The sequence below is a fragment of the Otolemur garnettii genome, unplaced genomic scaffold (assembly GCF_000181295.1).
Source record: "Otolemur garnettii isolate 467f Iridium unplaced genomic scaffold, OtoGar3 scaffold00129, whole genome shotgun sequence".
Classification (NCBI taxonomy): domain Eukaryota; kingdom Metazoa; phylum Chordata; class Mammalia; order Primates; family Galagidae; genus Otolemur; species Otolemur garnettii.
The window spans coordinates 4,616,451-4,630,557 of NW_003852524.1; the positions used below are offsets into that span (position 1 = coordinate 4,616,451).

The 14,107-nt window shown below is 37.9% G+C and overlaps 1 protein-coding gene across 1 annotated transcript in view; it reads left to right on the plus strand.

Annotated features, from left to right (window-relative positions):
- Positions 1-14,107, plus strand: part of UGT8 (UDP glycosyltransferase 8) — a 99,752-nt gene that overhangs the window by 6,567 nt on the left and 79,078 nt on the right. The window lies entirely within an intron of this gene.

The following is a 14,107-nucleotide window of genomic DNA, read 5'->3' on the forward strand; positions in this document are numbered from 1 at the left end:
AGATTAAAGCATAAGTACATTCCAAAGAAGGAATGGATCAGCCCCCTGAGTAGAGGTGACACTACTTAGATCCTGCTTAAAGTCCTAATCAGGTTGTTCCTAAAATAACCCAAGTTCGTATGACCACATCTGTCTGTCCATGTCAGAAAGTTCCAGGGACATTGATCAGTCCCCTAAAATAACTAGCTCCCCAAAACAACCCACCTGGAAGGTCTTGCACCTATAGGGTCTGGATTAGTTCCATTCTCCTAACAACTTAGGCCAGCCTGACCCAAGCCAGACCAAAATAGCCTAATGGCATCTACCATCCACCCTGCTCATGTCTGACTAACTGCTTAACCTATCAAAGGTGAGAATTTAGGCACAGCCAAAATCAAAATGATATCTTTAGATTTATGATGGTAGGGTATCTGGGACAATTCCTGTTCCCTGGCTGGAAATTTATGTAAGTATTAAAGAATTTATATTTGGTGGAAAGAATATATAGTAAGAACATTTCAGAGATAATGTGTGTTTTGCTTAAAGACTTGTGACATTTATCTGAAATGTTAATTTTTAATAACCAGTATGTTGGTTTTATTTTGAAGGCATAATCAGTTTCTGTTGATTTGATATAAATAACAGCAGTACATCTGTAAGTATTCCAGTAAACTAAATAAATTTACATTTGTGACTGATTTAGTAAATATTTGCTTGATTTGAGAATTATTACATACAAAAATATTTGTAAAGTCGTTTTGTAGATTTTAACTCTGTTATGAAGAAATTTAATACTTGAAATATTTTTTAAGATACTAAAGTCATAATATTTTAGTTATTTTATTTCCCATTACTTATTTTAAGAAGTAATAACTACGGGGCTAATTTTCTTCCAAGTGAGATATTAAGTGTAAGTAACACGTGCTCATAAATTTAAAAAGTAGAATCAAGTATACAGATGACCTGTATTTTTCTGTAATAAGCCCCGTGTACAGATATGTGCTGTATTTTCTGTAATAAGGTCCTGAAACGTTATTTAACAATTCAGTTTTTATAAATTGAATCATATTTATAGAATTTAAGAAAATAGGCCAGACATTTGATACTTTTCAAATTCAGGTGAAGAGCATACAGGGGTTTATTAAATTAATCTCTACGTTTTTCTGTATGCTAGAAATATTTTGCAGTAAAACATTGTAGATAGTGATTTTGAAGCGTATCTTTCCATGGAAAGAATTCTGTTTTGATTAGCTCTTTTGCACGTTCAAATTTTTCTAATCTGCTTGAGCAAGCACGTGTACAGCCACAATAGCAACAACCACCACAACAAACTTGGGCACACCTCTGTACTACATTTTGAATATAATTTTATTTATCAGAAATTTTGAAACGTTTAAACGTAAACTGAAGGCTCAATCTGATGGTCCCTTATTATAATACCCGTTATTTAGAAGCAAAGAATCAGCAGGAAGAATTAATTTTTTTTTTAACTAACCATGGAATGAGGGACTCAGTGGTGTTATTTTCCTGCTTTGAGTGAGCTGCTCTGAGACAGGGCTGTTAGTGCGGGACCTGCAGGCCTTCTCTGTGGGTTCTTTTATGAAGAAGGCCCTTGTGCTTTACATAGGTTTTGCATTTGTGCTACTGTGCCTGTTGTTCATCTGTACTCACCAAGCCAATCAGGAAAGCAGGGCTTAGAGGAAAACCAGTCCAACAGGTTTGCCTGTGTCTTTAAATGGAGGCCAGAACAGTGAAATTGATGGATAAAGACAAAGGTTAAACTACTTTAAGAGATAGTAATGCTAATCACAGACTTTCTTTTCTCTTGGTTTTGAAAACACTTTGGAGACATTTGTGAGAATGTGTCTTAATGGAGATTATGTGAGAGTTGAGGCAATTGGAAGGGGAAGTAAGTTAGAATTAGGGGATAAAAACAAGGTGGGGAGCAGGGAAGGAAAAACAACAGCAGAGAAAAAAATACTCATGAGGAAAATGACAGTGTTTCAGTGTCCTATCTGGGCATTGTGTAAGTGGGGTGTGTTACAGCAGAAACTACAGTATGGATCTGAGAATGCATTTAGTTTTTTAAAACAGTATGAATGGGTCTTCAACATCCAGCATAGGGGGCTATACCGGGGCTGGGTGAGGTTCACTAGGAATGTTGGTGGGAAGATGTTCTAGTTAACCTTTTCTCTGTCACGAACATTATTTTAGAATACCACCTGGTTTCCATCAGTAAAGTGTTAGATTCATACAGCTTTATTGTAGTTTGCAAATCCCTTACACATCCTACCATTTTACTGGCCAGTGAGAATTGGGTCATATAGACTATGACTTGAGGGTAGAGAGTTTATAAGTAACCTCTTGAGGTCACCAGGGCAATCCAGTCTGTGGGGGGTTTGATGTTAATACACAGGCTTCTTGCTTAGAGCGTGTGCTTGAACTAGACTTTACCTCATTTCCTGGGAATGCTGAAGACTTGAGCCCACTCAGATTACCATTAAATTGTCTCTGTTTGTCCCCCCCAACCCTCATATATTCTGCTCCTGTCCTGCTCACTGAGAGATCTCTCCCTTTACCATCTGCAGTGGAACTCTGCAGCTGCTACGCGTATGCTTTCTCTTCGGGCATTTTCAAGAACATCTTTTGTCCCAGAGCCTCTCCCTTTCTCTGTTCTCACTCCTTTGCTGAGGTTATTCATGCTTGTGGATTGGATTTTTATTTACAGACAGATGATTCATAGATCTATATAATTCTGCCTTCTTACATACTCTCAAGAGCTTAGAATTCCCAGCTCCTAACTTAAATCCAACACTCTCATTTGCACCAGTCTTCCAATGACAGACTTTGGCGGCATGAAGTTCATTCTCTCTTGTAGCTCGTCTGGTCTCTAATTCAGCTGGGTCCCTGTCTCCTTCATGAAGACCTTCCTCCTGGCTTGACACTTTCGGTTCACCACCTGCTGTCTTGGTGCAGTCCTCATTACTTATTGACCGATGACGTCAGCGCTTCTTTCTCACCTTCACTCTACTTCAGTCCCCTCCCAGCTGTGCTGGGTGACTGTGCTGTTGATGAAAAAGCCCAATCTGCAGGGTTCTAAATCATCTCGGATGTGTGTGATCACTCTTATTTACTTTCTTCTGCTCCCCAACAGGGTTCTTTTTGCCCCTTGAGATACTTGCTGTGGGATCTCCTCCCACTTAAAATGTTCAGCCCTTCTTTTCCCTCTGCCGTTTTGAATCCCACCTCAGACTATGGCTTCTCAGTCACTTTTCTGTGACTTTCACTTTAATGTATATTGATGATAGTTTAACACTGAGTCCTATTTTATTCTCCCTCTGAGGAGAAGATAAGCTCTTAAAGGGTGAGCTTTCACTCTTTTTGTGTTACCATCCCACCTTGGACAAACACCACTGATCACAGATAAGATACTCAAACATAATTGAATGGTATCTTTAGTTTCTCATAAAGCAGTAAAGGGAGGTAAGTTCTCTAATTTTCTATATGTATATCAGTGCTTTTTCCTGTTGTTTTTTCCGTGACCACATCATTCAAAATATAGATGTTCCTCTATTCTTTTTTAATGAAATGTTCTGCATATAGGGATTGTATTTCACAGAGACTGCTGGATCATTTATCACAACAGGAAAAAAACAGTTTGGTATGTAGAAAGGCCATGTTATAGTTCCATAGAACTCTATTATAAAATGGTAATGATTTAGGTTTTTTTTTTTTTTTTTAATTTGCCTGGGGCTTCTAACAGATTCAGTTATAGGTAATTCTAGGTAAGCTAATACAAGGAAATAATGACAGTGGTAATGAAATATATTTAGTTTATATCTTGTATTTACATTTGCCTATAAGTATGCCTGATGCCATGAAACAGTAGTTGGAGGAAAGAACAATTGATTATACAGGTAAGGAAGATGACTTAGGAAAAAGTTTCTGCCCCACTCCAGACCTTTGATACCAGTTAAGTCAAAGCACCAGTCAGGCAGATTTTTTTTTTTTTTTTTTTTGAGACAGGGTTTAACTTTCTCAACCTTGGTAGAGTACTCTGGCATCATAGCTCTCAGCAACCTCAAACTGTTGGGCGAAAGCAATTCTCTTGCCTCAGCCTCCCAAATAGCCAGGATTACAGGTGCCTGCCACAAGCCCTGGCTATTTTTAGAGATGAGTTCTCACTCTGGCTCAAGTTGGTCTCGAACCTGTGAGCTCCGGCAGTCTACCTGCCTCAACCTCCCAGAGTGCCAGGATTTCAGGCGTGAGCCACCTTGTCCAGCCAGAAATTCTTTTTACACGCTTTGGTCCTTATTTCTTCCTTTGGCAGTTGCAGAATTTTCTGGATTTAAAATATCTCCTCTTCCATTTCCCTCTAGGCAAAGCAGTAGGAGTGGGAATAGAAATAAGAATACATTTTGAGGGTGCCACCTGTGGCTCAAAGGAGTAGGGTGCTGGCTCCATGTACTGGAGGTGGTGGGTTTAAACCCAGCCCCAGCCAAAAACTGCAAAAAAAAAAAAAAAAAAAAAACCCATTTTCAGTTGGGCATGATAGTGTGTCCTTCTAGTCCTAGCTACTTCTGAGACCGAGGTGGGAGGATGAACAGAGGCCAGGAGTTGGAGGCGACGGTGTGCTGGGCAACATAGCAAGACTCCATCTTTAATTAAAAAAAATAGACAAAGAAGGGATGGGTAAGACTACTAGTAAGAAGTAGTACTTGTCTGTTTTGTATACTAGTTTTAAGTGATTGTTGAAAACATTGAGAAGTTATTGTATTTTTCAGATCAAGTAGACTTTATCTGAGCATATGCTTTGGTGTATAGTTTTTTTCCCCCAAATTTCTAATGTGAAAAATATGCAAAAACAGGTTCTCTGTCCTTCTGTCTCCTTCCTTTCTTTTTCTTCCTTTACACCTGTCTAACCTTCTGGAGACAAATTTCCTCCCTTTCCTATGGAATTCAAAGGAAGTCAATCCTGCAATTGACTTATATATTGGGTGTGGGGAAGGGATGTGGGTAGAACGGGGAGGGGATAGGGAGCAGTCTATCATTAGGATCTGGTTGGTTGTCCATCCTCTCTATGGCCCCTAAATGCATTAAGCTTTCAGATTGTTATTTTGCCTACAAAAAATGACTTATTTTAATACTACTTAAATGTAATCCTATTCTTATTTCTACCCCTACTATCCTCCCCAAAAGAGGATTGGAGGGGAGATATTTTGAACTAGACAAGTTGATTCCCTGGAGGTCTGTACAGTGAATGTCTATAATATTTAAGAATTAATTTGGCCATTCATTCAACAAGTACCCTATTATGTGATAGAACACTCTACCTTAGAGCCAAAATGCATTGCAATTTTTTATAGTATAGATGTTTAGTGGTTTAAGAAGGTCATTACTAAGGCTTTGTAAAGACTACTGTTTTGAGTTATGCATCCCAGAGTTCAAGAAAAAGTTGATCTATTATCTGATATATGGCAATGACAACTTTAGAGAGTCTTTGATTGACACAGGTAAGAGATACTGGATTAGGACCCAGGAAACCTGAGTGCTAGTTCCAGCTCTGCCAGTGAGTGACTGTTAACTAGCCACGTGATGCTAGGCAGCCACTCCATTGAGACTGTGTCCCTTTCTCTACACATGAGAGGGTTTGAACTCAGCTGTCTTTGGCTTTTTAATTGTGACTCTGATTTATTTTTAAAATGAAAGTACCTATTTTAAACTGCTATTATTTTGTAACAAATATATTCCTTGCCAATATCTTCTGAGAGCTAATAAAAGTTTAACCTAATAATCTACAACAACCTTTTCTTAGTAATTATGCTGGAATTTTATGAGACAAAAACAGGGAAGCTTGTTATTTATTCACAGGTGAGGACTTCCAAGGAATTGAGGAAAATAGCTAGAACCGTGATTTTTGGTCTTATTTGTTTGGGGTGCTTTTTGGCCAGTTTTGGCTTCAAAACATGTTTGAAATGTTACATATAAATTTATTTTGTGGCTCTTAATGTTACTGTAGATAATGTTAAAAAATACACCGAAACTGGTTATATTAAGGAAAGGATATTTTTAAATAGAGGAAACAATACTGTGATCTTTCGCAATTCTAGCACATTTCTGTAGCCTTAGGAATCTAAGTGTTGGTCTATTGAAAAGTGTTTTCTCCTGTGTGTGACTGTGTTCCACTGAGCGAGAAGATAAACATTTCATCTGGATTTCCTCCATATTCACTTGTGTACTCACTGATTAAAATCCCAATAAAAGGGAATTATCAACATTTTAAGACATCAAGGATCATATTTTTTTTTAAGAAAGCACCCATCAGAATTTCATGCCTCAATCTCAGTTGTATGATGTCTGAAACTTTGCCTATTTCTTTAAGGATGAGATCAGCCTAAAAACAAAGAATTTTCATATTGTTTGCTGAGTGTTGATCACAGGATGCAGACGCATGGAGACAGCCAGTACCAAGCTGGTCTTGGGGAACTGCAGAAAGAGAAGCCCCTACCTTTTCTACAGGATATATTCATTATTTTAAAACTAAAGCATGTAATAAAGAATGAAAGGATGTTGATGCCAGTGTTTTCTTTATTAAAAAGGAAAATTGTATCTTTTGAATTTGCAAACTTTCAACCGTATCAGTAATTCTTAAAATGTGGCTCCTGGATCAACAGCATTGATGTCATGTGGAAACTTGTCAGAAATGGAAATTCTTGGGGCCATTCCAGATCTGTAGAAACAGAAACACTGAGGGCAAGCCTTCCAGTCTGTGTTTAATCAAATCTTCCAGGTAATTCTGATGTATGCTGAGGTTTGAGACCCACTGATCTAAACCAAATATTCAGTCAATTCAATTTTCTCATGTAATGAAAAATGTCTGATCAAGGACAAAAGAAAAATTCAGTTTAAATTTCAAAATGCCTCACTGGTTAACACTTTCCTGGTTCGTTGTATAACCAGAACTTATGATAACTGTATTTTACTTACTATTTGGTTATCGAGGCACAGCCAGGTGCTTTTAGTTCAGTTAAAACACACATCTCTTACTTTACTTTTTAAACAAACAGGGGGTTGAATTAGTGGTCTATTTTTGTGTATTTTGCGATGACATTATAGCCAATTACAAAGTGGCTAAACTTTGTAATTACCTGGGAACATTAAAAAAAAAAAAAAAAAGGAAAAAATTCTAAGATCTAAGCCTGGCCTCCAGAAATTCTAATTTAATTGAAGTAGGTTGTGGGTGGCAGATTTTCGGGCTTCTCTGTTTTGCAAAAGCTTCCCAGGTGATTATAACGTGCAGACAGGGTTGAACAAATAGCCTTATGTTCAAAGATTGGCTTGTCTACCACATACTAGTTCTGTTAAAAAAGAATTGCATATTAAGTTTATCGGATCCTTTCTTTATTTCAATCTTTTTTTTTTAATGTATGTGTAGTAAAAGGATCAGTTGTTTTCCAATAGGTTATTAGTATTGTTGATTGCTTAACCATGGCATTGATCATGTTTTATTACTCTTCTTTCTACCTCTTGGCTTTACTGCAAATCCTTGTTTATTCAAAGTGCAGCCCATAGGCCAGCAGCATCCTCTGTTAACAGCCTTATCAGGGTCATTGCCTGTTGCTAAAGAGGAAGCCAATTCACTGAGACAGGAGGAAGTTCTAAAATTCGTCTCCCTGAGGACTTGAGAGAAATGGCTTTTAAAGAGTTTGGTGGGCAAAAGCTAGGGAAATTGTTCATCTAATAGGCTGGGTTTGACCCAGAACCATAGGGGTATAGAAATTGTCTGCTTTGCTGAATTATTTCTTGTATGGGATTTGCAAGACCTGTTGAATCAGTTCCTTGCTATTGCCTGCTGGTCTTGGTGGGTCAGCCGTTCTACCAGAGTGCAGAGCCTGAAAGATACATCAGAAACTAGCCTTAGCTTTCACAAGGGTGACATTATCTATGGGAGTAAAGAAAGAAAAAGGTAAGCATTTTCATGACCAGTAGCTAAGTGACTCCTGAGTAGTAAGTGATTACAGGAAAGCAGGCTAGGGAACAGCGGTTGGTTACTCATGTATCTTATCCCTACCACAATCCCCACCTTGTGGTCCTTCATTAATTCACAAAGGGTAGTTTTACGCCATCACCTGGAGAGCTTGTTTCAGAAATAAATAATCTGAGGCCTTGTCTTAGATCCACTGAATCATGACTTCTATTTTTTTTTTTTTTTCAGTTTTGGGCCGGGGCTGGGTTTGAACCTGCCACCTTTGGCATATGGGGCCGGTGCCTTACTCCTTTGAGCCACAGGCACCGCCCTCATGACTTCTATTTTAACGAGATCCCTGTGAAGTTTGTCTTCACGGTAAACATTCTGCATAAGGCAAAGTTTAACATCCAGGTGAATGCTATCTCTTTTTTTCTCCTTAGTATCTATTAACTTCCTTAACTAATTTCAGAAACTAGGATGTATCAATCATTAAACCTATTCTTGAACCCATTTTTCAATAAATTTAAGACTAGTAAGGTATTCAAGATCATTTAATTTGATATCCTCACCTGGCAGATGACGAAAATGTGGTAAAGATAAATTAAATGACTTGGCCTGTATTATAGAGGCGACTGATTTGGAGCTCCATAGATGCACACCATAGTCATTTTTATTTTTCCATTTATTATAAGTCATTAGAAATATTATTTTTATTTATTTATTGTTGAGACAGAGTCTCACTTTGCCACCCTTGCTAGAGTGCCATGGCGTCATAGCTCTCAGCAACCTCAAACTCTTGGGCTCAAGCCTCAGCATCCTGAGTAGTTGGGACTACAGGTGTCCATCACAATACCCTGCTCTTTTTTAGAGAAGGAGTCTTGCTCTTGCTCAGGCTGTTCTCAAACTCCTGAGCTCAAGAACTCCACTCGCCTCGGCCTCCTAGAGTGCCGGAATTATAGGCATGAGCCACTGCACCCAGCCACAAAAATATTATTATTATTATTATTTTGGTCTCTATTTTATACCTTTATGGAAAACGTATATGTGAGGGATTAAATTTGTAAAACGAATGGGCCGAGTGGGCAGTGGAGCATACCTGTCTGTAATCCTAGCACTATGGGAGGTAGAGGTAGGAGGACCCCTTAAGCTCAGGAGTTGGACACTAGCCTGAGCAAGAGTGAGACCCCATGTCTACTAAAAATAGAAAAACTAGCTGGTCACTGTAATCCCAGCTACTGGAGGGGCTGAGGCAAGAGGATAGTTGTTTGAGGCCAACAATCTGAGGTTGCTGTGAGCTATGATGCCATAGCACTCCATCCAGGGTGACAATATTATTTTTAATAATTTTTTCTAATAATAATAGTTTTAAAATGTGTGCTAACTGAAAAGAAACTCTTAGGTTACCAAACATGATAGATATCAAAAATGCAAAATTTTAAATATGCATTGTAATTATTTTAATTATCTAATTTAGATATTTTGGTTAAATATTAAGATTTGAAATAGAATTTATATAATTAATTAAGTGATGCTAAGGAAGTTGAATATTAAACAATGGAAATGAAAGTGATACTGTGTTTTTTTTTAACTTATGAAGTACTCAAACTGTGTTCATGTGCTAAAACAATTTTGGGGTTGTTTAGTTCTTTATTCTGAGTTGCTTGGGATCTGGGAGTGTGCATTATGCTTCGCTGAATTCCCAGGACAATCAGCTTTAATTGAGGTCTTGATATTTTAGATCCATGTTGTCTCCACTCTCACCTGCATTTCTCTTCATTGTGTGTAAGGAGCAAGTATCATTATCTATCAAGCTAGCAGGAAAATTGCATACACATCTTCAGAGGCCGCTTACTAAAAATGCAGATTCCAAGATCTCTTCAGCAGACAAGTTGTTTATAGAGTCTGGGGAGAAACCCAAGTATCTGCATTTTTAGTAAACACCTTAGGTGATTCTTCTGGACACTAAAATTTGAAAATCACTTCTTTAGGTGATTCAGTTTGTGTTTTAAATGATTAAATTGAATCACCATCATCAAGCATTAACTGGGTACATAATATGAATAAGGTACTGAGTGCAATGTCTGTTGATCCCCTTATTATCCTATTTTAGTTTCCTCTCTTTGTTTTTAATCTTACCTTCACACCTGATGATTGCAGAGAAACTTCCCAGGTGAGCTTAAGCCAGCTATCACTGATAAGGGAATGGGGTTGAGTTTCTCATTACAGCTCCACCACCTGTACTGCAGATGTCTGAAAAGAGATAACTGCAGGTGCTTGTAGTGTCAATGGAGTGGTAATTGCACTAGCTTGGAATGCTACAACAGAAACAATGCCATCCATCAGACAACCATTCTTTCAAGAAGAAATCTTTTTGTATTCCCCTTGGTACTCTTCAGAGTCTCAGGTGCAAAATGAAGTTTTGGAATGGTCTTGCTAATGACCTATTCCTTTTAGTATTTCATGTGTCTAAAGAAATGCCTACCTGTGTAATGCTTCTAGTGATTTCTATAATCTTATTTTCCATAAGGTGATATGATAGTTTAAGTTATGTAATATTAATAGTAGAGTATTTTTATCATGCCATTTCAAATGATTTTATTAGGCAAGACAAAAGGGATTTAAAAACAAAAATGATTGTGTTAGAAGTTTGTTTTGTTTTTTTTTTTTTGCAGTTTTTGGCTGGGGCGGGGTTTGAGCCTGCCACTTCTGGCATATGGGGCTGGTACCATACTCCTTTGAGCCACAGGTGCTACCCTTGTGTTAGAAGTTTTGACTAAAAACCTTCCGACTGGATGCTTTGGTTCAACATATTTTATTAAATTTGTGAAATTGAACTGATTTCTTCTTTTGCAGGCATCATTTTTCAGTTTTACTTCTGCAGTTAAGCTGTGCTCTTCTATACAAATAAATATGTCTCTTTGCTTTTCCTGAATGAATCAAAACCATTGATGTGGTAAATATCAATGGTTTTTTTCTTATTTTTATTAATGGCTGACAGCCAACCTGAGTTGGTCTCCCAGTGTAAGGTTTTCACACAGATTGTACTCTAAATTAACTAAAGATTAACTAAAGAAAAGTTTTTGGATGTGGGAGTGTTAACCAGTCAGAAGGGGAGTGGCATTAATTTTCCAAATTATCTATTCTCATACCTCAAATCAAAGAAGTTCCCATTCTATAATGTAATTTTAGGAGATATTTTGCTTTTAGAAGTTTACTTGCAAATAGGTAGTCATAAATAGCTTTAGAACACCAGCTATCGGGTAGACATGAAAGATAAATTTTTAAAATAGGGACTATTTTGTAGCAATAAAGCTGAGTTTTCTTATAGTTTTCCCAGAGTTACAATTTTTTCTTACCTTTCCCCCCTTTTTCTTTCCATATTGGAATAGCAGTGAATTAATTTGCTAGATATGAGATCTCTGTCCAGTTTTTATCCTCTCAGCCTTATTCTCATATCTGTAAAATGGGAACAGCTATTCTTGCCTTCCTATATGCTCAATATAAGATGAGACAATGCATATAAAGACTTATGCCGAAAAGACACACAGTGATTAGAAATAGCTGCGGTCTATCGAGAGTAGTGTTAGCAGATGGGGTTGGAGCAATAGGATGAGCAGCATATCTCAGTTTGTCCAAGACAAACTTGGACAGTTTTAATGTTGCCACCCAATCAGGTTCATTTGTCCTCTGCCCCAAAAGAAGCCAAGCATTTACAGCGGAAATATGGTTTAGTTCTGTATAGTGCCAAGTGGGGAGATAGGAGGAATATCTCAAATCCTCCTCCCTGAGAATGTGGGAGACAGAGTTTTAAAAGCCAGTTTGGTGGGCAGAGGATTAGGCAGTCAGGTCTGCTAATTGACTGGGTTTGGTGTGGAACCATTAGTCCCTTGCTATGGGTTGTTGGCCTGGATGGGTCGACTAATCCATTGGAAAGGACCAGGTTCTTAGGTGGGCAGGTGTGTCACAAGATTAGTCAAGTCAGTACCTTGATATGGACCATCTGTCTGGGTGGGTCAGCCAATCCACTGGAATGTGGGACCTTGACGATAGCTCAAAAACTACTCCTAGATTTCGAAGAGCTGATATTATCTATGGAGAAACCTAAGAATCCTTATGCCTTTACCTCTGCTTTGTGACTACAGAGGAGCAATTATGGACAGTGAGTAATTACTATCAATTTTAGCAAGGCCTGTTTCTTCATTAACTTTTGGGGCTCTTATCCCAGTTTTCACCTTTCACCTTTTTGTTCACTTATAAAGGAAGTTTGACTGGCACTGACAGACAGTTCCATATCCTGGGAACCTACTTCCATTTTAGGCAAACTAGGATGGTTAAATTATTGATGTTGTCAGCAGAGACTCAAAATACAGTATCTTAGAAAAAGTAGCTCAGTTGCTTAACACAGTATAGCTTTGAGCATAAGTTAAACAGGGTCAGCATTGTGGCCCACAGTGGTGGGACCCAAGGTTTTGTTGTTACACCTTTCCTGGTTTATGCTTTTGCCTGCATGCAAAGGTGCAAAGGATAGGGTGTTAATCATTACCCTGTCCTCATTCCAGCCAGGTGGGTGAGCAGTGAAGCTTCAAGGGCATAAATTAGAAGTTACACATAGCACTTCTGCTTCCCTCTCATTTGCTAGAACTTATTGATATGAGTAAAACTAGCCCTTAGAGAAGCTGAGAAAAGTTACCTTTTCATCTTTTGGCTATTAGCCAAAGTAAAGTAGAGGATTCTGTAACCAGTGGAGAGGAGGAGGCAAGCCCCAGCTACTTCTCATGCGTCTGTGCATTGCAACCAACAAGTTCCCGTTTCCTTCCATAGTCTCGTATTTATGATTATTGATTATAATGGTAATTCTCTTGGCCATTTATAACACTGCTGTGAGTGTGTAAGTTATTTAACAAGATGGAAAAAGACCCTAGATTCAAGGAGAAGCTGTAATGAAATGTAACTTTGACTTGCTGCTTTCTTCCTGCAAATGCAATACACATTACTCCAGAAATTTTTTCTGTAGTCAAGGTGTGTAACTAACTTCAATGCCTCAGGTAAATGCTTTTGGCTTACAATTTTGTTCCAAAGTAAAGCAATTGATTTAATTAGAAGGTTCATTTATTTGAAATTAAATGAAGAAAATGGGGCTGTTAGTGGAGATGCATAGCGTCCATGTCCGTGGTCTAGTTCAGAATTGCAGTTGTAAGTCAGTCACTTAATGAATATTTATTGAGCACTTACTACATGGTTAGGCAAATGGGCATAAAACAGTTACCAAAGTTTACCAAAATACCTACATTAAGGGAGCTTAGGTTACGCTAGAAGAATACTGAACAACAGATTTTTAACATAAAATTTATCCTTATTTAAAGGCTCTGGTAATGATGTTCAGTCAGTATTTATCTCACTGGATTTACATTTATTATTCTTTATCTTGCTCAATGGCTTTTCCTAAGACTTAACTTGAAAAAGGTGCTTGGGCTAGTATGGACATTTTAAAAGTTGATTCTAACCAGCCATGAGGGACTTGAAAAGAAATTTCTCTAAAGAAGATAGGCGCATGGCCTACAGATATATGAAAAAATGCTCATCATCCTCAATCATCAGAGAAATGCAAATCAAAACTAACTCCAGTAAAATTAGCCCAGATCACAAAACCCCCAAACCAGAGATGCTGGCGTGGATGTGGAGAAAAGGAAACACTTCTACACTGCTGGTGGGAATGCAAACTAATTTGTTCCGTTTGGAAAGACATCTGGAGAACACTTAGAGAACTAAAAGTAGACCTGGCATTTGATCCTACAATTCCTTTATTAGGTATATATCCAGAAGACCAAAAATCACATTACAACAAAGATATTTGTATCAGAATGTTTATTGCAGGTCAATTCATAATTGCTAGGTCATGGAAGAAGCCCAAATGCCCATCGACCTACAAATGGATCAATAAATTGTGGTATATGTACACCATGGAATATTATGCAGCCCTAAACAAAAGATGGAGACTTTACCTCCTTCATGTTTACATGGATAGAGCTGGAAAATGTTGTTCTTAGCAAAGTATCTCAAGAATGGAAGAAAAAGTATCCAATGTACACAGCCCTATTTTGAAATTGGGCTTAAGGAATTCTCTTGCCTTAGCCTCCAGAGTAGCTGGGACTATAGTTA